This window comes from Oryctolagus cuniculus, chromosome 19 (assembly GCF_964237555.1).
Source record: "Oryctolagus cuniculus chromosome 19, mOryCun1.1, whole genome shotgun sequence".
Lineage (NCBI taxonomy): Eukaryota > Metazoa > Chordata > Mammalia > Lagomorpha > Leporidae > Oryctolagus > Oryctolagus cuniculus.
The window spans coordinates 9,970,078-9,985,250 of NC_091450.1; the positions used below are offsets into that span (position 1 = coordinate 9,970,078).

General features: G+C 42.1%; 2 pseudogenes; one reads left to right on the forward strand and one right to left on the reverse strand.

Moving 5' to 3' along the window:
• Window positions 1–15,173, forward strand: part of ORYCUNV1R-PS1575 (vomeronasal 1 receptor oryCunV1R-ps1575 pseudogene) — a 1,374,299-nt pseudogene that overhangs the window by 619,679 nt on the left and 739,447 nt on the right.
• On the reverse strand, window positions 5,897–13,678 carry LOC103346832 (forkhead box protein D4-like 1; annotated as a pseudogene).

Here is a 15,173-nt window from a genome sequence, read left to right on the forward strand (position 1 = left end):
AGGGTGAACCAATGGCAAAGGAAGACCTTTCTCTCTGTCTCTCTCTCACTGTCCACTCTGCCTGTCAATAAATAAATAAATAAATAAATAGTTCAACAAATATAAGAAGAAAAAACACTGTTCCTCAACAGTAGAGATAAGGGCTGAAACACTCATTCAGTCTCAAAATGTCAATTTCACTCCTACACATTACATTTTTTGTACTCTATTGTTTACCACAGATCAAGGAAACCATACAGTATTTTTCTCTTTGGGACTGGGTTATTTCACTGAGTATAATGGTTTCCAGTTGCATTCATTTTGTTGCAAAAGACAGGATTTCATTCTTCTTTTATGCTGAGTAGCATTCCATTTAGTACATCTATAAAATATTATATATTATATATAAAGTAGTATACATACATACATATATATGTATATATATATATATATATAAAAAACACTTTCTTTATCCAGTCATCATTGTATGACAGATATCTAGATTGTTTCTATTTCTTAGCTATTTGGAATTCAGATGCAATAAATATGGGGATATAGATAACACTTTCATATTCTGATTTCATTTCCCTTGGTTAAATTCCCAGGTGTGGGATTGCTGGGTTATGTGATATATCCATTCTCAGCTTTCTGAGGAATTTCATACTGTCTTCCACAAGTCTGTACTAGTTTACATTCCCACCAACAGTGAATTAGGATTCCTTTTTCCCCCACATCCTTGCCAATGATTATTAATTGTTGGCTTTTGTATGAAAGATCTTTATATATTCTGGATATTAATCCTTTATCAGTTTCATAGTTCACAAATATTTTCTGCATTCTATTAGTTATCTCTTCACTTTGCTCAGTGTTTTCTATGCAATGTAGAAACGTCTGAGCTTTAAGTAATCACATTTGTCTGTTTTAGATTCCATTGTCTGTGCTTCTGGGGTCTTTTGCAAGAACTCTTTGCCCATGCCAACATCTTGGAGAGTTTCACTGATGTTCTCATTGAGTAATTTAATGGTATCAGTTGTAGATGTGCTCCATTTTGAGTTGATTTTTATATACGGTGTAAGGTAGGGGTCTTGTTTCATGCTTCTGCATGTAGAGATCCAATTTTTCCAGCACCAACTATTGAAGATACTGTCCTTGCTTGACTCAGGGATCGCTTTTTGCTCCTATATCCAAGATTAGTTGGTTGTTGATGCGTGGATTGAGTTCTGGAGTTTTGATTCTGTTCCATTGGTGTACATGTCTATTTTTGTGCCAGTATAAGGCTGTTTTAATTTTAATTGCCCTACAGTATTCCTTGAAATCTGGTATTGTGATTCCTCTGGCTTTGTTTTGTTGTTTAAAATTGATTTAGCTATTCTTGTTTCTCATGTTTACTATATAGGTGAAATATAAAAATGATGCATTCTTAGGTTTATGCATGTCCTGTATACTTTAAATTTTTATTTAGAACTAAATAAAAACTTAAAAGAGGTGGTGCGGCCAGCGCCGCGGCTCACTAGGCTAATCCTCCGCCTTGAGGCGCCGGCACACCGGGTTCTAGTCCCGGTCCGGGCGCCGGATTCTGTCCCGGTTGCCCCTCTTCCAGGCCAGCTCTCTGCTGTGGCCTGGGAGTGCAGTGGAGGATGGCCCAAGTGCTTGGGCCCTGCACCCCATGGGAGACCAGGAAAAGCACCTGGCTCCTGCCATTGGATCAGCGCGGTGCGCCGGCCGCAGCGCGCTGGTGGTGGCGGCCATTGGAGGGTGAACCAATGGCAAAAGGAAGACCTTTCTCTCTGTCTCTCTCTCTCTCACTGTCCACTCTGCCTGTCAAAAAAAAAAAAGAGGTGGTGCATAACAAATGAAACAGTGCACAGAGGAAAAAGAAACCTATTGAATGGGCACACATGTTTGCAACCAGTATGTGTGATCAGTGGATAGCAAACAAAACATAAGGAATGCCTACAACTCATTAGCACAAAGCCTAATGAGCCAATTTAAAGATGAATCAGGACTTAACTAGACAATTTGTCTTAAGAAGACATACAAATAGCCAACAAGTATATAAAGTAATCTCAATATCAATAGCAAATATGAAAATAATCAAAGCTGCACTAAGATACCACCACACACATATAAGGATGACCATCATGTTTTAGAAAGGACAAAATCAAAGTACTAAAGGAGATGTGAATAAATTAGCCCTGTTGGCATTGCTGAAGGGAATGTAAAATAGTCAAATTTCTATGAGAATTTAGATGTTATGCAAAAATAATACCAGAATGGTCATATAGTACTGCAAACCCTATTTTCTATATTTATCCAAAATATTAAAATCAAGACCTGAAAAAGAGATTTAGTTCTATCTTGCTTACTGAGTTTCATTCACAATAATTAAGAGATGGCTATAATACAAACCTCCATTGGTGGATGAATGGAAAAAGAAAATATTCATAAAGGCAATGAGATATTGTTTAGCCTTACGAAAGAAGGAAGTCTGGTTAATACACAGATATGTTTGATTCCTGATGATATTATGCTAAAGGAAATAAGTGAGTCACAGAAGGTCAAATTCTGCATCCTTCCTCCTACATGAGGTACCTAAAATAACAAAACTTTAGAAAGAGAAAATGCAATGGTGCTTAGCAGGGTAAATGGAAACAGAGATATGCTTGAGTTACGGATCAATGAGCATAGAACTTCAGTCCTAAAGATGAAAGTCTTAAAGCCAATTCTATAGCAATGCACATACATGTAGTTAACAGTACTGTTCTGCACATCTCAAGTTTTTGAAGAAGATAAAGTTCATATTATTTGGCTTAAGGTACAAGGATATAAAAACATATACAGTGGAAAAGGAAACAAAAGCAAGCAAGAGTAAATATATTCACATAAAAACAGACATTGAGACAAAAAACAAATATATATAAAGTACATCAGTATGCAATCAATAATGGTCAATTTATCAAGAAGATATGATAATATATGAATATACACGTAATTCCAAAACATCCAATACTTATAGCAAACATTAACAGAAATAGAGGAAAGACATGTTAGCATATAATATTACAAGGAGAGTTTAACATTCCACTTTCATCTGGTAAAGTAACAACAAAGAAATACAAAAAAAAAAAAAGAGTGACGTGAGGCCTTAGTCCACACAGCCATTGGGGATGATTATAAAATGTATTTTGTTTCTTATAGTTGAATAACAAGAAAATCTGTCTAAGCAAATTTTACAAAAATAAAAATCCTAGTATATCATTTCATTTTCAAGGATTTGTTTACTTATTTATTAAATTTGATTTAAATAATACAAATTTCATGCATTTCATATATACAAATTTAGGAACATAGTGATTCTACCCACCCTACTCTACCTCTTCCCTGCACTACCATTCTTTTTCCTCCTTCCTCTCCTATTCCCATTCTTGTTTGTTACAAAGGTCTATTTTCAGTTCACTTCATACTCATAAGATTAACTGTACCCTAAGTAAAAAAGTTCAAAATATAGTATGAAGAAATTAAAAAGCACTGCTCCCTAACAGTCAAGACAATGGCTGTTCAAAATCATCACATCTCGAAGTGTCAATTTCACTCCTATAGATTACCTTTTAGGTACTCTATTAGTTACCAGAAATCAAAAAGAACATATGGTATTCGAGTTTTTGGGACTCACTTATTTCACTAACTATAATGGCTTCCAATTGCATCCATTTTGTTGCAAAAGACAGCATTTATTATTATTATCACTGTGTAGTATTCAATAGGGTATATATACCATACTTTCTGCATCCAGTCTTCAGTTGATGGCCAACTGGGTTGATTCCATATCTTAGCTATTGTTAATTGAGCTGAAGTAAACATGGGGATATAGGTATGCTAATTTTGTTACTTTTGAAAATTTCAATGAGTGGGATTGGTGGGTCATAGTATGTCTATGTTGAGATTTCTGAGTTATCTCCATATTGTCTTCCACAGAGGCTGCACAAGTTTACATTCCCACAAACAATGGATTAGGGCATCTTTTCCCCCATATTCTCACCAGCATTTGTTGTTTGTTGATTTCTACCACACTGGAATAAAACTGTTGTTGAATAATTACACACATATGTAGAGACTAAACTACATATGACTGAATGAAAATAGTTTTTGTGTTTTTTTTTTTTTGACAGGTAGGGTGGACAGTGAGAGAGAGAGAAAGGTCTTCCTTTGCCATTGGTTCACCCTCCAATGGCTGCTGCTGCCAGCGCACTGCAGCCGGTGCACCGCGCTGACCCAATGGCAGGAGCCAGGTAATTATCCTGGTCTCCCATGGGGTGCAGGGCCAAAGGACTTGGGCCATCCTCCACTGCACTCCCAGGCCACAGCAGAGAGCTGGCCTGGAAGAGGTGCAACCAGGACAGAATCCAGCGCTGGACTGGGACTAGAACCCGGTGTGCCGGCGCCGCAAGGCAGAGGATTAGCCTAGTGAGCTGCGGCGCCGGCCTTGAATAAAAATCGATCATTGAAGAAATCAAAGAGAAGTCTGCATCCCCATGTTTATAGCAGCTCAACTCACAATAGGTTCTATATGGAATCAATCCAAATGTCTGTCAACTGATAGCTGCATAAAGAAATTATATCTGCATGGTTATGGTGTAAAATGTATTTTTTTTTCTTTTTGACAGGCAGTTAGTGAGAGAGAGAGAGACAGAGAGAAGGGTCTTCCTTTCATTGGTTCACCCCCCAAGTGGCCGCTATGGCTGGCACTGCGCCGATCTGAAGCCAGCAGCCAGATGCTTCCTCCTGGTCTCCCATGTGGGTGCAGGGCCCAAGGACTTGGGCCATCCTCCACTGCCCTCCTGGGCCACAGCAGAGAGCTGGACTGGAAGAGGGGCAACTGGGACAGAATCCAGCGTCCCAATGGGGACTAGAACCCCGGGGTGCTGGTGCATGGCACCAGCCTATAAAATGTATTTCTTACTGTGGTTTAACTGTTCAAAGAAATTCCAGAATCACTGCTGTAAGGGGCAAGGAACTCCACTTTCACCCTCCCGCCTTCTCTCCACCTTGAACTCCCATAACTTGGTGTTAGTACTTTTCAGGAAATCTGGGCGAGAGAGAGCATGTCAGGAGCTGAGGTGGAAAGTAATGAGCACAACACAACAGCCCCTGACACTGCCCTGGAGCTGGGGATAGAGTCAGAACACTAAAAACACTTCCAGCCCTCCTCATTCTGAATGAGAGCAGAACCACCTTAGACAGTGCGTGATGAACCAGACATACTGAGTATCCAGTTCTCCTACCTCATCTTTATTCCACGTAGCTTTCAAAGAGTAATCAGAAAGCAGTGCCAGGAGGGACAGACTAAGCCAGTGGGGTGAAGCACCTTCCTCTGGCCAATAGTGAGGGGTGGGATGAGGAGTGGGGGGCCCTTACTGGTGAGGAGTTTGCACAGGGGACCTTCAACATTGGATGGCGTCATGGGGTCAGGAGGATGAGGCGCCTCTGGAGGAAGGGGAATCAGTGCTATAAAGCGGGGAGTCCTGCACGCTGCATCTACAGAGAAGCCTCAACACAGGGCAAAGAGGATCTTGTCTGGATGGTGGCGAAAAGGAGAAACAAGCAGAAGACGAACGTTCCTGCCTCTTGGAACACCTGTCCCAGGTTGCCAGTCCAGTCTAAGCCAGAGGAGCGGCTGCCGCCTCGGGGTCAGCAGCACCTGATTCTCCATGAACTTGGCGTGCGCTGAGGGCCTTTGTTCCAGGGCACAGCACAGCCTCCGGGGCTCTGATGGAGAGGAAGGTGAGATCGATGTCCTGAGAGAGGAGAAAGATGAAGAAGACGGCGAGCAGGACGACGAGGAGGCAGAGGGAAGCCAGAATTTCCTACAGCAGCCTGGGCCGCCTCTGTTGCAGAGGGCGCAGCGAGGCAAGGTCGCTTATCCCCCAAAAGCGCACAGAAAGCAGCGGCAACTGCAGCGACCTCTCACAGGTTGGCCCCAAGTTCGAAGCACCAATGAGGTCTGCGGCAGCCCCAGGGGAATCCCCCTGTGCACCAGGCACAACTGGCACTGCAGCAGGTGACAGTAACTCCACGGGGTCATCAGCAGGCTGGGCACCCTCCCTGTACCCTAACCCCTCACCCCTTTCAGGATACTGTAGTTGCTGAAGGAGGTGCATCCACCCCTGCTATAGCGACCCGGGGCCTTTGCTTTCCTTCCAAGGCCTGGAACCCTTCAAGGTTTGCACCACCCTCAAGGCATTGGGGGCTGCCACGTCTGTGCCTCCAGTCTTCCTCAGATGGTCCACTTAGGCCTGGGCAGACAGCAGCAGGTAGTGAAGGTGATGCGGGTGCAGCAGGGTGCATGGGCGGCTCCCAGGGACCAAGCGGGGATAGCTCCCAGGACAGGCGGCGGTGCAGCCCGGGTCCCAGGGAGGAGGCCCAGGTGTGGGCCATTCAGAGTGGTGGGCACTGCAGGCAAGGGGAAGGGGTGCTGGTGTGCCCCAGCGGGCAGCTGGTGACGCTTGAAATGCGACAATGTGCAGGAAGCTGCATTGTCAAACATGTCCTGAGAGGCTGGGTCCAGGTTCCAGTAGTTGCCCTTGTCTGAGTGGCCTGGCTCACGGGGGATCTTGATGAAGCAATCCTTGAAGGAGAGGTGGTGGGGGATGCTGTTCTGCCAGGCTGGGAACTTGCAGCTGTAGTAGCGGAAGCGGCCGCTGATGAAGGCCCAGATGCCATCCAGAGTGAGGCGCTTGTGCAGGCTAAGTAAGACTGCCATGGTGATAAGCACGATGTATGAGTAGGGCAGCTTGGCGCTGTCCGCTTGTTGCACGTGTAGGCAGCCAACGCGGCCGCGTGGACCTTTCAGCAGCAGCAGCAGCGGGAGGAAGAGAACAGCGCCGCCGGCTCAGTTCCCAGCGACAACGCGCTGCTGGGCCAGCACTTGTCCGCAGCCACGGCGCCGCTGGACTGTCAGTGCGCGGAAGGAAGAGGGCTCGAAACTAATCTCGCTGGCCGCTCCTTCCATCGGAGAAGGGGCCTCGCCGGCCTTCTGAGTAGGATCAAGCCGCTGCCCCCTTGCAGACCCCGCAGGGCGCACCTGGAGACTGCGGGGAGCTGACTCACAGATCAGCTCTCCTTGCCCCCAGACGGGGCGCACACCACTCAGCATAGCCAGGACCGGATGTGCGTGTCTGAATCCCGCAGCGGGGGCAAAAGCTGTTTTTGTTCTTTGCGAAAATCACAGGAGCATCAGCTGCAGACCCTTTAAAGACAACGTGAGGGCAACGTTTGAAGGATGTAGGTCTCGCCTTTCCTTTTCTCACCTTCAGTTGCAGCTTCCATAGCCTTTTGATTTGCACATTTCCCATGGAATTATGAACGCCAGTGCAGTATTTCGTTCCGGTGTTGAAACCAAGAAGTCTCCAGTGCAAAACACCTTGCCCCGTCTTCACTTCCCACGGCTGCAAGTACTTCTTTGGAGCCAAGTGCAAAATGCTTATGCCCTCTGTGCCACTTAACACAAGTTCAATTTTAATTTCGGGATGTTTATTTCTTGTCGGTGTGTCTGATTGCCATCTTTCACGGAGACGTGTTGACAATATGCCTAGCTACATAGAAGAAAAAAAATGCTACACACAAAAAAAGAAATTATGCAATATATGCACAATGGAATACTACTCAGGCATAGAAATTAATGAAATCCTCTTTTGTAACAAGATGGATGCAACTGGAGGCCATTATGTTCACTAAAATACGACAGTCCTAAAAAGACAAATATATGTTTTTCCTGATTTGTTTTAAATAATATACAGAGTACAAAAAAGTAAGGTATATGTATGAAATTGACATTTTGAAATTTGATTGGTCCTTGTTTATAGCCCTTATATATACTCCTTAGGAACAGTGTTTTTCAACTTACTAGTTGTTGAAATCTGTATTTGGATGGGGATTAAGCTTGTGATTTTAAGGAAAATTGAAAGCATGTCATTGTAAAAACATATATATGTGTGTGTGTGTATATATATGAAGAGTGGGCAGGAATTAAGGAGGAAGGGAGATTATGGTAGGAATTATCATTATGCCTTAAAACTGTGTATATAAAGTATATGAGATTATTTCCATCTTAAAATAAAGAAAGAACATTAAAAATTAAAATGCAATATGTCAAATCTTTTGGGGTAAAACAAAAGCAAAAATAAGCAGAAATTTATAGCAATAAGAACCAAGACATAAGGAAAAAACTTTCAGAAAAAAACAAAAAACTAACAAATCATCTCAAGAACCCAGAAAAGTAAGAACTATCTGAAACCTAAATTCATAAAATAAATATTTATTACCCAAAAATTAATGAAAGAAATAGAATCCAGAGATCACCCCTTGACCCTCAAGCCTACTCCTACCCACCTAAGCACCTAGCTCCTCACCTGAGGGCCAAGGTCATGCTGGTTCTCCCAGGGGGACTGCAGTGTCACTACAACCTCTGCATGTGTCCCTGGCCACATGGAGCAGTACCACCAAAGCAAAGAAATAAAGATTTCAACACATTTGCTTATGGAAGCAGGCACTGTCCTGATCCATCTATTTGTTGCATACAAAAAAAAACACACCTCGTCAACAAATATACAGACAGAATGAAAGTAAAAAAAAAATAGAAAAAATCCAATAGTAATGGAAAGCAAAAATGAGCAGAAGCAATGATCCTAATGCCAGACAAAATATAATTTAAGATAAACTCGCCGATCAGGGAGAACATATGGTATTTGTCCCTTTGGAACTGGCTTATTTCACTCAGCATAATGCTTTCCAAATTCCTAACAGGGATCACTTTTCAGTTAAAATTTAAACACCTAAGAATAATTGTGTGTTAATTACAGAGTTCAACCAATCGTACTAGAACAAAAACAATACTAAAATGGATAAAGTATTACATTGTACATCAACCGTCAGGACAAGAGCTGATCAAGTCACTGTTTCTCATAGTGCCCATTTCACTTCAATAAGCTTCCCCTTTGGTGCTCAGTTAGTTGTCGCCACTCAGGGAGAACATATGATATTTGTCCCTTTGGGACTGGCTTATTTCACTCAGCATAATGTTTTCCAAATTCCTCCATCTTGTTGCAAATGACCGGGTTTCATTGTTTTTGACTGCTGTATAGTATTCTATAGAGTACATGTCCCATAATTTCTTTATCCAGTCTACTGTTGATGGGCATTTGGGTTGGTTCCAGGTCTTAGCTATTGTGAATTGAGCTGCAATAAACATTAAGGTGCAGATAGCTTTTTTGTTTGCCAATTTAATTTCCTTTGGGTAAATTCCAAGGAGTGGGATGGCTGGGTTGAATGGTAGGGTTATATTCAGGTTTCTGAGGAATCTCCAGACTGACTTCCATAGTGGCTTAACCAATTGGCATTCCCACCAACAGTGGGTTAGTGTCCCTTTTTCCCCACATCCTCTCCAGCATCTATTGTTGGTAGATTTCTGTATGTGAGCCATTCTAACCGGGGTGAGGTGAAACCTCATTGTGGTTTTGATTTGCATTTCCCTGATTGCTAGTGATCTTGAACATTTTTTCATGTGTCTGTTGGCCATTTGGATTTCTTCTTTTGAAAAATGTCTATTGAAGCCCTTAAATACCATATGTTCTCCCTGATTGGTGACAACTAACTGAGCAGCAAAAAGGAAACCTGTTAAAGTGAAATAAACACTATGAGAAACGGTGACTTGGTTAGTCCTTGCCCTGACTGCTGATGAACAACATAATATGTTATGCATCTTAGTATTTTTTTTGTTTGTTCTACTTAATACTTTTGGTTGAATACTATAATCAATACACAGTTATTCTCAAGTGTTGAAACTTAACTGAAAAGTGATCGCTGTTAAATATAAGAGTGGGAATAAGAGAGGGAAGAGATGTGCAATTCGGGAATGCTCAAGCTGACTTGCCCCAAACGGTAGAGTTAGAAATATACCAGGGGGTTCCAATTGGTGGCATGCACCAATGCCATCTCACTAGTCCCAGTGATCAATTTCTGTTCACAATTGATCATAATGATAGGACTAAGAGCCAAAGGGACACATAAACAAGACTAGTGTCTGCAAATACTAGCTGATAGAATAAAAAAGGGAGAGAATGATCCAACATGGGAAGCGAGATACACAGCAGACTCATAGAATGGCAGATGTCCTAAACAGCACTCTGGCCTCAGAATCAGCCCTTAAGGCATGCAGAGCCGGCTGAAAAGCCCATGAGAGTATTACAGGCATGGAAAGCCAAAACACTCTGGCAAAAAAAAAAAAAAAACCTAAATGAAGGGTCTCTGCGAGTGAGATCCCAGTGAAAAGAACAGGTCATCAAAGAAGGAGGTACCTTTCTCTGAAGGGAGGAGAGAACTTCCACTTTGACCATGGCCTCATCTAAATATGATCAGAGTTGGTGAACTCAAAAGGCTTCCATAGCCTTGGCAACTCATTACAAGAGCCTAGGGTGATTACTGATGCCATAAACAAGAATGTGAATTTGTTAAGTCAACAACAGGAGTCACTGTGCACTTACTCCTCATGCAGGATCTCTGTCCTTAATGTGCTGTACAGTGTGATTTAATGCTATAACTAGTACTCAAACAGTATTGTTGACTTTGTGTTTCTATGTGGGTGCAAACTGTTGAAATCTTTACTTAATATATGCTAAACTGATCTTCTGTATATAAAGAGAATTGAAAATGAATCTTGATGTGAATGGAAGGTGGGAGGGAGAGGGAAAGGGGAGGGTTGTGGGTGGGAGGGTAGTTATGGGGGGGGAAGCCATTGTAATCCATAAACTGTACTTTGGAAATTTATATTCATTAAATAAAAGTTAAAAAAAAAGAAAGACCAAAAAATAAAAAGAGATAAACTCTGTTAAAATACACAAAGAAAGGCATTATGTAATGATTACAGGATCAATTCAATGGGAAGATGTGACTATAATTATGGACATGCACACAAGGCCAGGGTGCCTGGATATTTCAAACAAGTATTATTGTTTCTAAAATGAGACATGGTTCCAACCAACCAAAATAAAGTCACAAATCATAAAATCAGAGTTGAAAATGGGGTGTTACAACTGATACCACAGACATAAAAAGAATCATCAGGAATTATTACAAACAATTTTACATCAACAAATTGGAAAATATATAGGAAGTAGTTTTCTGGACACATACAATCTACCAAAATTGAATATTGAAGACATAGAAAATATGACAGGCCAATTATCAAGAAGGCAATTGAGCCAATAATAAAAATCCTCCTAACAAAGAAAAGCATGGGGCAAGAAAGCTTTTCTACTGAATTCTACAAGACTTGTAAAGAACTAATCCCAATTCATGTCATACTATTCAAAACAATTAAAAAGAAAATCTCACCAAATACTTTACGAGGCCCCAATACCTTAATTCCAGACTAGATAAAAATAAAATAAAGAGAACTCTGAAAGACACTGGCATAGGACAAGATTTCTTGGATAAGACCCCAAAAGCACAGGCAATAAAGAGAAAAAATGGACAAATGGGATTACATAAACTAAGAAGCTTATGTAGGGCAAAGGTAACATTCAACAAAGTGCAAAGGCAATCCACAGAATGGGAAAACATATTTGCAAACTCTTCAGCTAATAAAAGATTAATATCCAGTATCTATAAAGAGCTGAAGAAAGTCAACAAAACAAACAGTTCTGCAAAGAAATGGGCTAATGATATGAACATGCATTTTTTAAAGGATAAAATACAAATGGCCAATAGATACATGAAAAGATGCTCAGGATCACTAGCCATTATTGAAGTGCAAATAAAATCTAAATGAGGTGATTTTGTTTTGTTTTGTTTTGTTTTTTTCTACACCTGCAAAGTTGAGGTGATCACTGCTGCTCTCAGCACCTCGCCGTGCTGCCCAAGGACAAAAAGGAAAAGAAGGTTGCTGAAAGTCGTTAAGAAATGTTATGACCCCATGATCAAGAATGGAGGCCAAGGCCAAAAAGAAGTGGTCTAAAGGTAAAGTTCAGGACAAGCTCAATAACCTAATTTTATTTGACAAAGCTACTTATAACAAGCTCTGTTAGGAAGTTCCCAACTACAAGCTCGTAAACCCTACTGTGGTCTCTGAAAGACTGAAGATCCAGGGGTCCCTGGCCAGGGCAGCACTGTAGGAGCTTCTGAGTAAAGGCTTTATCAATTGGTTTCAAAGCACTGAGCTCAAGTAATTTACACCAGTAATACCAAGGGTGGAGATGTACCTGCAGGTCCAATGAACTGGAAAAATTGGAAAAATAGAACTTTATTAAATTAAAAATAATGAGATTTCACTGCACTCCAGTTAGAATGGCTCTCATACAGAAATCAAAAAATTACAAATAGTAGAGAGGATGTGCATGTTGGAGGAAAATCAGTATGGAGATTTCTCAAAAACCTGCTAATAGATCTATCCCATTACTGGTAATTTATCAAAAGAAAATGAAATCAGTATATGAAAGTAATTTTTACCACCATGTTTATAGCACCTCAATTCACAATAGGTAAGATATTAAATCAACTCAGATGTCCTTCAATCTATGAGTGGATAAAGAATTTATGTTATATACACACAACCGAACAGAATACTACACAGCCATAAAAAGAACGAAATCCTGCTTTTTCCTAGCAAAAATTATGCAGTTGGAACTCATTATGCTTAGTGAAATTAGCCAGCTTTAAAGACAAATATATGTTTTCCCTGATTTGTGGTAAATAATATACGGAGTATAAAAAATATTTTATATGAACAACATTGTTCATGAGATATGATTATTGTTTGTAGTCCTTGCTAGACTCATGAGGAACAATGTTTTCTCTAAATACTTGTTGAATTTTGTACTTAGTAGAGGGTTGAGCTTGTGATTTAGAGAAAAGTGAAAATATGTCATTGTAACAATTATAAGAAAAGAAGGATGAAGGGTAGGAGAGAGGGCGGGCAGGGTGGCAGGTATCATTATGCTGTTAAAACAGTGTATAAATATAGGAAACGTGACTGTGCCAGACCTGGTAGGGGGTAGTCTAAGGCCTCCCCTGCTTCCACAGCCGCAGGTGGTGGGAGAGGGGAGCAAGGCCGTGTGGCTGCAGACCCTGCGCCCTCTCTGTGGCTTTAGCACTCTGGTCCCCTCTGCCTTCTTTCCAGAGAGCTTAAGCGCGCCTGTTGAGGAAGGGATTCCCAAGCAGATGCTGACACTGAAGTAATTTTATTCCGGGGCGTTCTGGGATGACAGGCCGCTCCCTCCCCCCGGCACAGACCTCCCCCTATTTCTCCTCTTCCTTCTCCTTCCTGCCGCCTCAGCCTGCGCCAAGCCAGAGTATGGGTCCCAGGCAGGGCACAGCAGCACGGGTGGCTGGGCTTAGCGCTCTCCGCAGCGGGCTTGGAGCAGCGCAGTTGGCTGGCGGTGTTCTCTTGACCTGGCTCCAGTCTGAGCTGCCAGCAGCGCTCCCTTTGCCACCGCCACCGCCGCTGCTCTGCCCCGGGGCTGTGCCTAGAGGCTGGAGAGTCGGGCCTGCCGCCCTTGGGAGACAGAACAGAGCACCCTGGAGTACAGGAACTGAGTTTTTTTGTTTGTTTGGGGGGACAGTGGGGATGGTGGGCGGACTTACTTTTAAAAGTAATTGCTATTAGCACGGTCATTGGTTTTCTTGTCTTCTCACTGGTCCTGCCCATCTACCCTGTCCTGCCTCCCACCCTGGCGGGAGTTGTGTTCACAATGAAATGAGTGGGGACCCGAGTGAGTGATGCTGTGTCTCCCATGGTAAGAGTGAGTCACTGCCGCCTAAGGGGAGGGTGGGGGTGCAGCCTGGGACATGGAAGCCAGGGGTCCCCCGGGGCCACCTGGGACTTGGGCGACAAATCCACCACCTTTGCTCAGGCGACGCTCAAGCAAAGGTGAGCTGCAGTCCCCACCACCTGGAGCAGGGATGCACTTGCCGCGAAGGCTCCCCCGGGGGAACAAGGCTCACTGCAGGGCTGGGGTGTCAGGATCCAGGCCTTAATCAGCTCTGACCACCGCCAGAATAATTGTTCACATCACAGCACTCATCCCCTTTCCCTCTGGCATCTTGATTCTCCTTGGTAGCAGCACTAGCAGCCCCTGAGGGTGAAAACCAGGGTGATGGGGAAGCTGCTAGTGACTCCGCTGTTTTTTCTCATGGCTCTTGGGGGGCAAGGGCTGTCAGCGTCTGGTATACACTACAGTTGATTGCAGGGAAATTCTGGGCATCACGGCTTCCTTCTCTGATTTTGCACTTCCTCTTTATCCACCACCACGTGTATAGTAGCAAGCACTGGCAACACATAGCAATAGTGAAATCTGAAATAACTGAGAATTAATAAGGCACTAGAGCAATGAATCTGGCTGTGTAAAATCTAATTGGATATTTCACTTTCATTTCCAACCCCTGTTTTGATGTTTGTTTTTTACTTTTGTTTGTATTTAGAAAGCAAAGATCACTTTTCTCCCTCTCCACTCCTTTTCTTCAATCCCTTTTCATAAAAAGTGGGTGGACTGGGCAGTAGGGTGGTGGTGGTGGTGGTTGTAAAGGTGGATTTTAAGGACTGGGCTTGTGTGAGCTGTTTTATCACATACCTAAATCCTGATAACAGATTTTTCATTTCCCCCAAAGCCTTTATTTTTGCAGTTGTGCCCAATGTGGAAATTGAATCAGTAAAGAAAATCACTTTTTGATGACAAACCTAGCAGCAGATGGATCTGCTAGTGAATTCCACTAGGCTTATAAGGGAGACTCTCTCAAGTGATTACAAAAAGCAGATGATACCTCCAAACTCTCCAAAGCTAGCATTAGACTAATACCAAAAATTAGAACAAAAAGAAAACTATAAACCAATGAATATAGGTTCAGAAATTCTCAACAAAGTACTAGCAAATAAAATAAAACATTACATCAAAAGATAATTTGCCATGATCATGGTAGATTTCTCCCAGGGAATCAAGGATAATTCAATATATGAAATCAATAAATGCAATACATCACAACAAAATAATAAAAGATAAAAATCATATGGTCAATTGAATATATGCATAAAAAGCATTTGACAATGTTCAACCTTCATTCATGATTAAAATCTGAAAAACATTGTGTATAGTAGTAATACTGACCAACATAATACATACTATACTAGTATTTGACAGTACCACAGT